The sequence below is a fragment of the Macaca nemestrina genome, chromosome 3, assembly GCF_043159975.1.
Source record: "Macaca nemestrina isolate mMacNem1 chromosome 3, mMacNem.hap1, whole genome shotgun sequence".
Taxonomy (NCBI): domain Eukaryota; kingdom Metazoa; phylum Chordata; class Mammalia; order Primates; family Cercopithecidae; genus Macaca; species Macaca nemestrina.
In genome coordinates this window covers 185696875-185711693 of record NC_092127.1, presented here as the reverse complement: position 1 = coordinate 185711693, position 14819 = coordinate 185696875, and the positions used below count along the sequence as shown (strand labels likewise).

Below are 14819 nucleotides of genomic sequence, written 5' to 3'. Positions count from 1 at the left end.
ATTACAATGTTCTAGGCATAATTTCCAGTGCAAGAGTTTTAGGAGAAGACTAAAGTGATAGCAATAACTCCCTTTGGACCTTTTATTGTAATGGGAGGAAACAGCCAAAATTAATTAAATAAGAAAAATGTGATGCAAAAATTATAAACAGAATTTTAGCAAGCAGATTTTAACAGTATTTTAAAACCAGGGCATCATTACATAATATTCAGGAAGATAAGAATGAATCAAAATGAAGAAATACTTTAATATAAATAATCATATTACTAACAGAAAAATAGGATTACATGTATAGACATTAAAGTAGCCTTTGATAAAATCCAACATCAATTATTGATTAAAAAATAAACTAAGAATATAAGTATTCCTCAGATAATCCAAAATTTCCATTTCAGCCTTAAAGCCAACATCCATAGAAGAAAAACCACAAAATATTCTGACTAAAGTCAAGAACAAGAAGGCCCACTTGTAATTATATATCTGAACACAAGCAAACAGCAAACATAAATAGATAATGGAAATCATATAAAAGTTTACAAATGAGAAAGTAGGAATTAAAACAATCACTACTGGCAGGAAAATTATCGTTTATCTGGAAAGCTGAAGATAATCAACTGAAAAATCATTGCAACTAATTAGAGAATTCAGTCATATAGTGGGGTTCTATCTATCTATCTATCTATCTATCTATATCTACTATTTATCTATCTCTCTACAATCTATATTTATGGATAGATACAATAGTAAGTATTATAATTTTGGATAGGAACATTAAATGTTGTAAGTAATTCAAATTAACCCAAATTAAGCTATAAATGTAATATTACTTCTATAAAAATGCTAATATTTTTTGTCTTCTAATTTTAATTACATAAAATGATTGTAAATAATCAAAAGCAAATAGCATTAATATGAGCCCATTCAGTGGGATCATAGAATAAGATACAATCACTGTAAACCTAAAAGGCCAAATTTTCTGTTCTAGTTAATAATTAGTCTAAAATATCATAAAGCTTATGGACTCTTTTGAAAATCAGGTTTGAAGAACTGTCCATCTAAAACACTTGATACCAAAAACAGAATTTTGTTTAAACCACTGGATGGTAAGATCAGTCTTAGTTGTGGTGGGATAGAAAAAGGAACCTGTATGTGTATAAAGGTAAATATCTGATCAGAGAACATAGAAACACAATTTTTCTCAAAACTTAAAAAAGCAAACTGCTTGGACTTTGTTTTCTCATGGTAAAAGGATTGTGATTGTGCACCATCTCTACTGCATGAATCAGATAAATAAAATTAAACCAGGGAAGACAAGTCCGATAGGACGGAAGAAAGATGTTCTTGCTCGACACCAGGAATCAAATTGCAGATGAGAAAAGCCATATAAAGGTTTTTATGGTCACTTTAGCTTCAAGTCCTAGAGCCCTAATGTCTCATCAAAGTTGAAGGGATTTCTTATTAAGATTTTTAAGGTTAAGTTACATCCAAAGATCATTATTATCAAAATTTATAAACCCTGACATAGAATAAATTTATAGCAGCTAAAATTGGTAAAATTATTATAATATAGTTATCATCATAAGAAAGTATGTATTTTCTTAAATAAATTTATATACAATTTAAAAATAAAATTAAAAAATAACTTTTCTGGTAAAAAAGAAATGAATCAAGAATATCCAGAAAATTATATGAATCAAAATTATTAATGAATAAAGACTACCTGAGCAGATATTAAAAGTATTAAAAAGACACCATTATTAAAAGAGTATTTGAACTGCTACATGAATTTAAGCCACATTAAATAACTAGAATAGAAAGACTAGAAATAGGCCTATATACATATAGAAACTTAGTTACCACAAAAGCAAAGTCTAAAATAACTGGGAGAATTATTGATTCTTACAATTCTTATAGGTAAGCCCAATAGTTCTATTTCTAGAAATTAATTCTGTAGATGAATCGACGTACAAGGTACAAGATTACTCATTTCAACATTATTTTGATTAAAACAAACTGAAAATTGCCTAAAGCAAGCTTGTACAACCCACAGGCCTGTGAGCCACGGTGGTCCAGGACAGCTTTGAATGCAGTCCGACACAAATTCGTAAAATTTCTTAAAATATTATGATATTTGTTTGCGATTTTTTTTAAGCTCATCAGCTATTGTTAGTGTTTATGTATTTTATGTGTGGCTCAGGACAATTATTCTTCTTCCAATGTGGCCCAAGAAAGTGAAAAGATTGGACACTCCTGGCCTAAACATTCATATGTATGGTTTGATTTAATAAGTCATGGTGTACGCATATAATGTAATATAAAGAAAAATAAGGAGCACTGATGTAGTTGATGGAAAGATATCCAATATTTAGATGGTGAAGCTGTAAGGTACAGGTGGATATCTATAGTGAGTTATTATGTATTGGTTTATTAGATTTTTATAATTATATACTTATTTATAATTTTGATTATTAAACTTATGGACATATTACCTAGAAAATAAAGTAAAATGAAATGAAAACACTACTGATTTTCCCAAGAAGCATAATAGTAGTAACAATAACCTCAAAGAACATGGGAAAACTCAGGCTTACATGAATGTCCAGTGTCACCCAGTTGAGATCAATTCCAAGTCTGTCTGATGTATTGAATCCATGTGGTGCACTTTTATGAGGCTGATGTCCCTCAGAGCTCAGCAAGGGAGTTTGCAACCATGGGGATCTTGTGGCACACAGCAACTTCCCCCTTCTATCAATTTTGCTTCTGAAAGGGCTTCTCCACTAAGTAGGAAATTGCCTATTTCATAACTGTTATTTTTCTAGCAATACTCCGTAAACTAAAATGACATTTTAATAAGATAGTTCCCATTGCCAGAAAATTGGGTATTTGGGGGATTTTCAGAACATGTATTTACTATAACTGATAGAGCAGAACAGCTTTTATAATATGCATTCTCTGAATGGAAAAATATGCATTTACACAAATAAATGTTTACAAGCCCAGGTTTGAAAATGAGTCTCAGTTATATATTATTCATTATAAAGACCTTCCTTCCACCCACAGCCCCCCAAATCAGGTAAGGGGAAAAATCTGCATTAATTGGGTTCATGTTTAATTTGAAATCAGTGCCATTAAGTGCTTTCTCTTATAAGACATGTTTTTTCTTCCCAAATTCAGTGTGAAAAGTTAAAGCAGAAAGGATTTTTTTTCTGTACTTTTTACAGAAAGGCTCTTCAATAATTGATGTTAAGGATTTTCATGAACCAGGATCAAAAAAAATACATGAATCACCTTTTGTTTTATGAGAATTAAAGAGCAAAGTGAAATGAGCAGTAATTCCCTTTGGAAATAAAGGGTTTTTTGGTCAGATGAGGAAAGGGAACACAGTATGGTGAAATTGTAGAGATGGAAGACGGATGTAACAATTTTTCCCTTTAGCCTCTCTCGTGGTTTCAGAAGATAGAAACACTTATCAAGCCAAGAAGTCTCCAGGCTTAGATGGATCAAAGTTTTTCTATCTGGGTTTGAAATTAATATCTGTAGAAGTTTCATGCTGTTGCCAATTTGTCATCCATCAAATCAGGTTGAGAAAAACTATCCAGAAATTATCTACACAACAGTAAGTCACACTCATATACAGGGCACTGTTTTCTTTTAATTATGGGGCTTGCTTTAAAGATCACTTGATAAAGTGGGAAAGGACTTTAAAAGCTACGTGACCATCTCTTCTCATCTTATACTAAAGAAGCTGAGACTCATAATACAGAATGGTGACCTGGTCACTGAGATGAACATGGATCTAGACCCAGACTTCTGCATTTCTAGGTTCCTCCCTCCTGCCCTCCACTGCAGTAGTTCTCCAGACTAGCCCCATCAAAGCCACTGCATGATACAGTAGCACCAACACGAGGGGGCAGAGCACAGATGACTTCGGTTCCCAGAATTCACTCTCAATCATCCTCTCTTCAACATAGAAACACAATTAAACTTTAACTGTTTTACATAGCAAATTCATGAGTGAGAATTTATTGGAAAGTAAAATACCAGGATTATTATTTTTAATAGAATTCCTAATAACATTTCTTTTAAGTCACAAGAAATTGCTGATATTCAACTAGTTGACCTACAAAATTTAAAAAAAAAAAAAAAAAAAGGAAAAAGAAAATCCAAGAAATAAAGAGAGAAAGAAGAAAAAAGTAGTGTAATATGGTTCAAGTTACAAATACATCTTAGAGTATTAAAACTTAGGCAAAAGATGCTGAAGCTCTTGAATATCAGCTTCAATTCTCTTTAGTGGCTTAACATTACCTTAATATCATCGCTAGCTGAATTCTTTATTAATTTACTGATCCTTTCCTTCCTGTTTAAGTCTCTCCAAATCATAATATGGCCTTCCTGTTTAAGTCCTCTCTAAATCATAGTATTTCCTTCCTGTTTAAGTCTCTCTAAATAATAGTATGGCCTCACTTGCTATATACATAAAGGCAGTCATCGGCAACTCATCCCAGGCCCATCTATCCCTACTACACTAGCTCCATTTTGTCAAATATATATATATTATATTTGCATACGTGTGTGTGTGTGTGTGTGTGTGTGTGTGTGTATACAGGGATTTTAACAGTCATTATTTCAAAGCATATCTCTCTTAAACTATTCCCAGCACTCCAAAGCTACCACAGAGTTTATCTCTTTGCCTCTGATAAGAACTTTTAAAAGCATACTTCCTGTCCATATCACTCTACTGAGACTTGCTTTCCATGAGAGTCAAGTGTTCCTCAAAGTGTCACATGTAGTCCCAAATCCAAAGCCCTTATATGATTGTTCCTCTCAATAGCAGCCTTTAAGGACCTAAGAAAGACCAGTAAAGAATATATAGAATGGAAATCTGACTGTGTGGGCTCAAGACCAAGCTGTCATTTGCTAGAGGTGTAAGCTTGGTCAAATTAGCTTTTCTATGCCTCTCTCTCCTCCTATGTAGTTTGTGGACAATTATACTTAAACAATAGGGTGGGTTGTAAGGACTGTTACATACAAAAGACTCTGAACAGCATCATCTCTTTCTCTTGTCCAGTGTCAAAGATAAACAAAACTGAACACTAATTACGGTGATAAGTATAGATTTTATACAATAATGATTGCAATAAGGAGAAGAATTCAGCATGATCCAAACTCAACTTTCCTGAAACAAAGCCTGGAGACTTTTTAAAGGCTGGGTATGCCCTTTAGGAAGGGCATGGAAAGTTTTCAAGGGAGATTGATTCATGTGAAAAGGCCAATTGGATTTGTGAATTGGTGCTTATCTGGAGAAGAAACAAATGTCTCCTGTCTTTATCACAGAGGGCTGTGGTGTAAGTTAAGGTGTTAAGGTCTATGGAACTAGGTGTCTGCTTTTCAAAGAAAACAGGTGGTTCCTTGTTATTTCAAGTTTTTTTTTTTATTGCTTTCTAAGAGGGTTGAGGGCCCTATCTACCTATCACTAAGCTTTGACTGGAACAGATATAAATTATCCTGTTATCCTGGCAGTTTTGAGCTTTCTCAGACAGGCTTGTTAAGAGAAAGGGGGATAGGCATGGACTCTTCCCAGGGACATGACCTTAAGTTGCCAAAAGCCATGCTAGAGTCTGGTTAATCTCTCAATGCAGACGTTTGCACTGATTCTCAATGCAGAGGCTTCCACGTGACGTTGAACCTCTGGTTGCACAGAAGTCAAGAATTGGGGTTTGGGAACCTCCATCTAGATTTCAGAGGATTTACAGAAATGCCTGGAAGTCCAGGCAGAAGTCTGCAGCAGGGGCGGGGCCCTTACAGAGAACTTCTGCTAGGTCAGTGTGGAAGGAAAATGTGGGCCTGAGCCCCCACACAGAGTCTGCACTGGGGCACTGCCTAGTAGAGCTTTGAGAAGAGGGCCACTGTCCTCCAGACCTTAGAATGGTAGATCCACCAACAGCTTGGACTGTGCACCTGGAAAAGCCACAGACACTCAACACCAACCTATGAAAGCAGCCAGAAGTAAGGCTGTGCCCTGCAAAGCCATAAAGACAGAGCTTCTCAAGACCATGGGAACCCACCTCTTGCAAAAGTGTGACCTGGATGTGAGACATAAAGTCAAAGGAGGTCATTTTGGAGAATTAAGATTTTACTGCCTCTGGATTTCAGACTTGCATGGGGCCTGTAGGCCCTTCGTTTTGGCCAAGTTCTCCCATTTGGAATGGATGTATTTACCCAATACCTGTACCTCTATTGTATCAAGGAAGCAACTAATTAGCTTTTGATATTACAGGCTCACACATAGGCAGAAGGGACTTGCCTTGTCTCAGATGAGACTTTGCACTGTGGACTTTTGAGTTAATGCTAAAATGAGTTTTGACTTTGGGGGACTATTGGGAAGTCATGATCAGTTTTGAAATGTGAGAACATGAGATTTGGAAGGGGCCAAGGGAAAAATGATATGGTTCAGCTGTGTCCTGACCCAAATCTCTCCTTGAATTGTAATAATCTCCACAAGTCAAGGGCAGGGCCAGGTGGAGATAATTGAATCATTGGGGTGGTTTCCCCCTTTCTCATGGTAGTAAGTCTCATGAGATCTGATGATTTCATAAATGGGAATTCCCTTGCACAAGCTCTCTTGTCTCCTGCCATGTAAAATGTATCTTGCTTCCCCTTCACTTTCCACCATGATTGTGAGGCCTCCCCTGCCATGTGGAACTGTGAGTCCATTAAACCTCTTTCCTAGATAAATGATCCAGTCCCTGGTATATCTTTATTAGCAGCATGAGAACAAACTAATATTAAGAGTTTTGCAGTTATCAGATGCCAACCTCTTTAAGACCCCTTGATGACACTAGTGCTGCAGGGTGCATGAGTAGTATTCTCTATATCTCCATGACACCTCTTCCTGTAACTTAATCTTCACCAGGACTCCATTCTTGAGCTCCACTTTTCCTTTTCTGCCTTGTCCTTAAGTCAGTGATCATGCTAATTATGATGTGTAATGAAAGGTAACTTCTATAAAACCTCATACTCCATTTCTTCCATTCTCTTCTTCCTTGATATTCCTTCTCAGGAAATGAAACCAGTACCCACCCCAGGCATGAAAGCTAAAACTCTGAGTGTTATTCTTGATTCCCACTCTCAATATTTCTCAAATTTCTCACCCCTGCTGTGAGACCACAACATTTTATACACAAATCAAACTTCGCCCCAGACCTATTGTGTTATGGTAATGCAAATACATATGCATGCCAATCCAAGTTATAAACCTCTTGAGGATAGGAATCGAGGTTTAGTTACATTTGTATCTCAGATGTTAGTTTAATCTCTCACACATAGGATCCATTTGTTTATTAAATAAACTTATTAGATACCTGGTACATGCTAAGTACCATTATTGGGGGCAAAATATACAGAAATATTTTTAAAGACATTTTCTGCTCAAGAGTTGTAGACAGGAAAAATGGAAATTTTTTGCAAAAGAAAAAGAATATTTTAAAATATCCAATAGAATTGGAGTTTACAAATAACTGATTCAGACGGGAACACAGGTATTTCAGCTGATGTTAGCATGGATGATGAAGGAGAAGGAGGACCAGACAAGACTGCTCACTTTAGCAGATGGCAACTGCTGGACAGAAACATGTCATTTTCCATGTCATGATACTACCTAACCCTTCCCTCTCATCTACTTAGTAGTTCAGACTAAATCCTAGGTACAACAGGAAAATGAGAATACCAGCATTCAGAGACCGTTGCTAAGAAGGTCATTGATAAGAAGGATTCTGGAAAGTGACTTTTGGTGTTTTAAATAGATAATTTGAAAATTCTATGATTAAATTCAGTGTCACAGGCAAGTACCAGGAAAATAGTCAAAACATGGCCTTAGGGAAAGATTGTTGGATGTACAACAAAGCAGACCTTGGAATGGTATCCCAAACTTTTCATTTCTTAGATATGGAAACTTAGGAAAGTTAATGCATTTATCTGATACCATTTTTATTTTCTTTGTCTTCAAAATGGATGGTATTAGTACATGGGTACGGATTCAGTACAATAATAAATGCATATCCCCACAAAAAGTAGGAAATAAATAGTAAATACGACAAATATGACAGGATGACTTAGCTTCAAATCATGCAATAACTAATGATAACATGTTCTTAATATGGAGTTGAGTTCCCTAAAATTTTCTGGGCTGAGTTTCTTCCTCTTTAGGAGAATTTGAGAGAACCAGAGGCAGTACAGACTAACCCCGCTATTTATCACAATTATTTTTTGGCCAAAAAACACATTTTAAAAAAATTCAGTTATTTCTTAACTATCTTTGTTATTAACTATATAACATTCTACTCTATTCCAAACTGATTCTTCAAGTGACTCAGTAGGTACTGTGAGAACATATCTGAAAGTGCTACCAAATGGAAATTCCAAGGGTCAAGGCTAGTTCATCCAAATACTTTATGACTGTTAGTGGGATATCAATATGGACAGGAGAAATGGAAATACTGGGTAGAAGAAGGCAGTTCCATGACAAAGTTCCACCCACATGCCTGGATACCCATGGCCCTAAATGGGAACAGACATTCCTGTTTTTGTGCCCCAAAAGTTGCCTTTTGGCCCCCCATGCCTTCTATCTTGCACCCATATAAACCCCAGACCCCAGGCTCCAGGAGACAAGGAGACAAGCAGATGAGCAGACAAATGGCAGAACAGAATGGCAGAAAAGGAGAGAAGAGAAGGAGCATCTAAACACCGAGAGGAGTTTGGCTAGATATGATCAGAGAGATCAGCTGCTGGATGGCCAAACTCCAGGGGAAGAACATCTTCCCACTCCATCCCCCTTCCAGTTCCCCATCCATTCCACTGAGAGCCACTTCCACCACTCAATAAAACCCCTACATTCATCCTTCAAGTCCATGTACAACCTGATTCTTCCTGGATGCCAGACAAGGACCTGGGTGTCAAAAGGGTCCACTGAACTGTCTAATGCTTAAGCTATCTGTGGACAGCAAGGCTAAAAGGGTGCACTGTAACACGCACTCACTTGGGTTTGGGGAGTCACAGATACCCACCCCTAGACGCTGCCATGAGGCCACAGCCCAGAAGCGCTCACCCTGGTTTCTGCACCCGTTTGTCTGCTTGCTCCCTCTCCGTTAAGGGGTTTGAACTCTCCGGCAGCTGAATAGTGAGCCATGCCCCTGTCACACATCCTTGGAGGCAGGGCTGGGAACTGTCTCATCTCATCATGGCTGCACAGATTTTAAATGCACCTAAAAACTGAACAGCAAAACAGAGTTCATGCTAAAAATTGTGATCTTCTTTTGTGAAAAACAAAACAAGTGCTTTTTCAGGGTTATAATTTGTAGGTCAGGTTTCTCTTCCAAGCCCGCTGTCAGCACATAAAGTGGCCTGAAAAGAACATTGGTTTTGGGGTCAGACAGACCTGGCTGTGAAACCCTAATTTTATCAGTATCTCACTACTTTTGTGATTTGGATTAAGCCATTGTACTTTCTGAATTTGTATTTTTGCATGTATTCATTGTATTTTATCTGTAAAATACAAATGTCACTTATTTCAAAGCATTGTGAAAATCAAAAGATGTGATGCATATATTTAATGAAGTATTTGGCAAACAATATTTTGTTTTCTTATAGTGAATTTATTATTTAATTTCTTAAATAATTAAATATTTAATATTTGCAATTAATTTTATTAAACATGTACTTTATTATTCAAATATATATTAACATTAAATGATTAAATGTTTATTTTTAAAATTTGCTATGTTTATGTTCATTAATAATAATCCATACATGTTTTCTTCTCAAAATATATGACTTACTTCCTTTTGCTTAGGGACTTCCAAATTGGGAGATTTCCATGACCTTACCCTTCACATTAATGAAGTCAGTAATACTCTCTCACTCTCCCTCCCTCCCTCTCTTTCTCTCCCTTTTTCTCTTGTTCTCTTTTTTCTCTGTCTCTCTCTCTCTCAAGCTCTCTCATTCTCTGACAGCTTTTACAATTCATCTACTTTAGGTGTACTATTCAACATTTTGCTTCTCTTTTAAGGGGATTTTTCCTACGCAAGTTCAGAGGAGTAAAGGAATTTTTACAACGACCCTTTTCTTTCCAACCAGTCCAAGTGTATTTTGCCTAATAATCAGTAGAAAAGTTATACAGTTACAATACCCTTGGGATACCACTGAGAAGTAGTAACCATTGTTTTTTCTGTACCCCTTTCATATTGTATCTATTGTCTCCGTAAAATTTGGACTCTAAGAACAAAATAGTCTCCTTATTAGCTTTTGAATTCCTGAAGCAGACATTCTGGCTCATACAATAGAATTGGAATATTTCCTGAGCCAGCTTTTCTTCTCATGGCCAAAGAGACATAAAACCTAGATCCCAGAAATAAAGGAGACTGATGACAATCAGATGGGAGAACTACAGGATCATATTCTTGTGGGAAGCACCCTGTTCTCTGTCCCTTCCTGCTACTACCCAATAGTCAGCTCCAAATGGCAGAGAAAGGGAAGATAATCCCAGGAAGGAACATGCCATGTTGCCACCTCCTTAAAAAAGTCTTCTTAAAATCACAGCCTGAAAGCAGACCAGGAGTAATACAGAAGCCAAGAGGCAGCTATGCTCAGGATCCTTCATTCCTAGAAAGTTCAAGACCATGGCTAGCTTTTCAGTATCTTTAGGGGGAGGGAGCAAAAATTAGCTGAGAGGGGTAGTGTTTGGTCTTCAGTATCCAACAGACCAGGACAAAGAGATCGCACTGAGGATGTCAACATGCATCCAGAGACCAGAAAACAGATGGGAACACAGATATTTCAGGTCATATGAGCATGAATAGGTGAAGGAGAGAGAGGACCAGACAGGAGTGCTCACTTCAGCAGGTGCCATCTGAAGAATGATGGCAACTGCTGGCCAGAAACATGCCATCCTCCATGCTATGATACTACCTAACCGTCTCCCTTCATCTACTCAGGAGTTCAGGCTAAATCCTGGTTACGACGGGAAAACGAGAATACCAGGATCATGTGTTTTTTTGAAATATGTCTAATACCTAAAACAGAGAAAGAGGTGAAATTATAAAATACGAAAGTTATATAATGCAAAAATACATTAACTCACACAAAACATAAGTTTCACATAAAATGTGAAAACACACAAACTCACACAAAATGTGAGTTTGACATTCTTATAAGTTTTTAGCGACTCATTTATTTGGGATTTAGTGATTATGGATTGTAACTGAGTCTGGAAGATTAGATCAGCTTTTACCTGTACAGTCTTATAGAAGTCAAGTCCTGCCAGAGACTTCACTTTATTTTTTTCAGGTAATAACTTAGAGAGTTTGAAATCTCAGAGAATCAAGTCAAGGCCTTTCACCTGTATGCAGCTTTATAAAGATACTTCTCATCTATTTCAGTTATTTTCTGAGGGTGTTTCATTTCCTCTTTCAGTGAGAATTTCTATTTTACTGTAAGATTCAGATCATAGCTGAGATTGCCATATAAATGAATTTTTAAATAAAGATCTCCAAAAATACACCTAAAAAATGAAACTAAAAACTACGCACATACATACACACATACACACACCTGAAATCTAAGAATCACAGAGCAGGACATGAACATGAAGATCAACTCCAACTTCTTCATTTTATAAAGAATGAAATCTAGATCCTCTGAGACATTTGAATTGCTGGAGAATACCAAGCAGGTCTGTCCCGGACTCCAACGCCCCATCACTTGAACTGCAGTTCACTTTCCTCTGCCATACAAATTGGGTTCAAAGAAGGCTCTAACTTAGGATCTTGGCAAAACAGTGATTTTTCTCAGCTACAGTAAGGCAGACATGTGGGAGATAGCAACTTCTTTGAATATAGGAGATACATTTAGGCTACATTTGCATAATCTTCAAAATGCTGTGGGCGGTATGTGCTCCTTATAAATTATAAACAGTAAATGAAGACTTTAAAAGAATGCCAATGGTTCCAAATCAGTACTCAGCCCATTCGAATTTATGCTTCACGCCTTTCCTTTTTTAAAAAATGTAATGATAAGTATTGCAAAATCCATCTGTGGCTAACAATGGGCACATCTATACATGTGTAAAAGTGCACAAGGAAAAAAATCTTAATATGTTAAGTAGCTATTGACATTCTCATTTTATATGTGTAGAAACTGAGGCTCTGGAGAATTGTCACAATCTAAGAAGTGACAGAGCTAGACTTGAATCTAAGTCTAGGGAATGTATTGAGTTTCTTGGATCTCACCCCACAATAGCCTCTTTTGCCTGACAAGTGTCATGCAGGTTCTCGAGGAATTATATCAATTCCATTAATGGACCTGCTCTCTTATGAACATGAACATAGGATTTGGATTTAAAATCTTTGTTTGACCATTTACTCTCTCTTTGTGGCAAAATACTAGCCTTCTAGTATTTAATTTGCTAATTAATTCATTTGACTTTTATTAGTAATATGCCTCACTTTGTGCTAGACACAGCCAGGTGCTAAAGATATCCATAGAGAGAGAAAATAACAGCATCCTCCATCTTCCTAAAGGTCCTTGCTTTCTAATGGGTAGAAATGTAATATGAATTAATACATCTGCCATGATGATCTCAGAGGTCTTTTGCATGAATCAAATGAGATAGTCTAAATACTTCATAAAGCATAATATGATCTATGAATCTAAAGGGGTATTATGCGTACTTTACCCAAGAACAGAGAGGAAGATCCCATATATGTTTCTTTATTTTTTTTACCCTCATTTCTCTATATACCTATGAAGGCTTTAAGTTCTCTCAGCTACAAGTTAAGGAGGAAGTGCATTGATCCTAAGAAAATGCAAAGTAGGTCATTTCTTTCTTTCTTTCTTTTTTTTTTTTTTTTGAGAAGGAGTCTCGCTCTGGAGTGCAGTGGCGCAATCTCGGCTCACTGCAAGCTCTGCCTCCCGGGTTACCTAGAATGGTATATGATGTTAGTACAAGGAACAGAAAGCACTAAAGTGTTGACCAGGAAAGGGTTTCATACGAGAAACGGGGTGCTTCCAAAACTGCAAAGCCTGAAGGCGCAAGTTAAAGGCTGACCCTTCCCAGCGAGTTCCATTGCAATTCCAAACCCATCCAGGAGGGGAGCTACTGCCTCTGTGAGCCCATCAGAGCTCTCCTGGAAGGAGGCTGACAGATACCTGTAAGCAAGGAATGGTGACTGCAACTAAAATCCTCAGATCAGGAAGCCACATCAGGAATGTCCCTTAGCGTCAACTTCTCAAGACTCAGGGAGGAGAACACACACTGAAGAGCTGCTGTGAGAAAACCTCATCCACTACCTTGTGAGTCAGCACTCACAGCCAGGGTCTTAAGACAATAGCCTCCAACCTCTTCCTGTCTTCCAAATGTCTGCTAAGATCACCTAGAGCCCTAGCAGCAAGGGAGGCTATCGAGATGAAGTTTACAGCATCCTAACCTTTCCAACTTGAAAGAGAATACAATGGCTAATGAATGGGCCAATCCTAAATGTTGTCCTTGGCCATTTTTAGTTTCCGTTTTGCCACTTCAAATGTATGAGACTTTAGATACAGACATTTAATTTGGCTAACTCTCTGTTCTTCCCCTGTGAACAGGAAAATATACACCTTTTTATCTTACCCAATTGTTATATATGGTCTAAGAAATTAACAAATGTGAATATCCTTTAAAAAAAAAAAAGACCATACATGCAACTTCGTCTGTGTGTAGTGTTTTAGTTATTTTCATTTGTACGTTTGAAGTTTCTAACTTAGATGTACATAAATAGATATGGCTTTCTTTCTTTTCTTTCTTTCTTTCTCTCTTTCTTTCTTTCTTGAAGATTGGAAAAAGGCTCTAAGATCAAAATCTACCTGAGGAAGACTGGCGGAGTGAATGGGAAATCTCACATTAGTGAAAAAGGAAATTTTCTGAAGTTCATTAAGGAAGACTGCCTGCATACTGTTGTGCCTATAGCACATTTCACGGTTGCTAGATTCTAGTAAACAAAGACAATTATAGAGGCATTTTTGTATGTTGGCTACTATTCAGAATTGGAGTGAGAACTCAGTATCACCTCTCCTTAGTGGTCGGTTATATAAGTAACTTATGTTGTAAGCATCTGATTTCTTATTTACACATGGGGTAGCAATGATTTTCTTCCTCAGATTTTTTGAAGATGAAATAAGATGTCATCATAAAAGAGATTTTTAAATTCAATCTTAATCACATGCAAGGAAATAACTACTATTTGCTGAAAACATTTGGCATGAGAACACTGGATTGCTAGTGAGAAAAAAAGGAAGTTGCTCAAAGGAGAAGGGAAGGTTTGCTGGGGTCAAAGCGCTCTTTTCTTTTTCTTTTCTTTTTTTTTTTTTTTTTTTTCTGTGGTGGTTGTTTTTGTTTTTTTCTCAAGTGCATCCTAGAATTACAGTTACTGGCTTTCAGGGATTCACTTGAGAAAGCACTTATCAGACCTCTTAAGTATCTGGGACTGTGATTTTGTAACTAATCTTTTCTTCAAAAATTAGACAAGGTAGGTATAATTTTCTTCAACTTTTGTTTGTAGACATTGAAGCTTTGAAATGCTAAGTGCCACAAGGTCACATGGTGAGTGGTGGAGTCAAATTCAATCAAGATTTATCTAACCTTGAAGCCTGGGTAATGTACATATACAACACTGCCTCCAAGTTATAAAATAATCTCATTTGGAAGAGCCGAGGTATCATAGCAAACGCTCAATAAGGATTCTCCTGAGGAAGTCACTAAATTATTCTCCAAAGTAGAGAAAGAGTAGGGG

At 36.8% G+C, this 14819-nt stretch overlaps 1 non-coding gene across 38 annotated transcripts in view; it reads left to right on the top strand.

Moving 5' to 3' along the window:
* LOC105487940 (uncharacterized) overlaps nt 1-14819 on the top strand; it is a 224040-nt gene that overhangs the window by 128823 nt on the left and 80398 nt on the right. The window contains exon 7 of one of the 38 annotated variants that reach the window (XR_011621507.1): nt 13863-14079. The exons of the other annotated variants lie outside the window; for them this stretch is intronic. This is a non-coding gene — a transcript (uncharacterized protein). Of the gene's footprint in view, nt 1-13862; nt 14080-14819 lie in introns of those variants that run through there. 38 annotated transcript variants of the gene reach the window in all.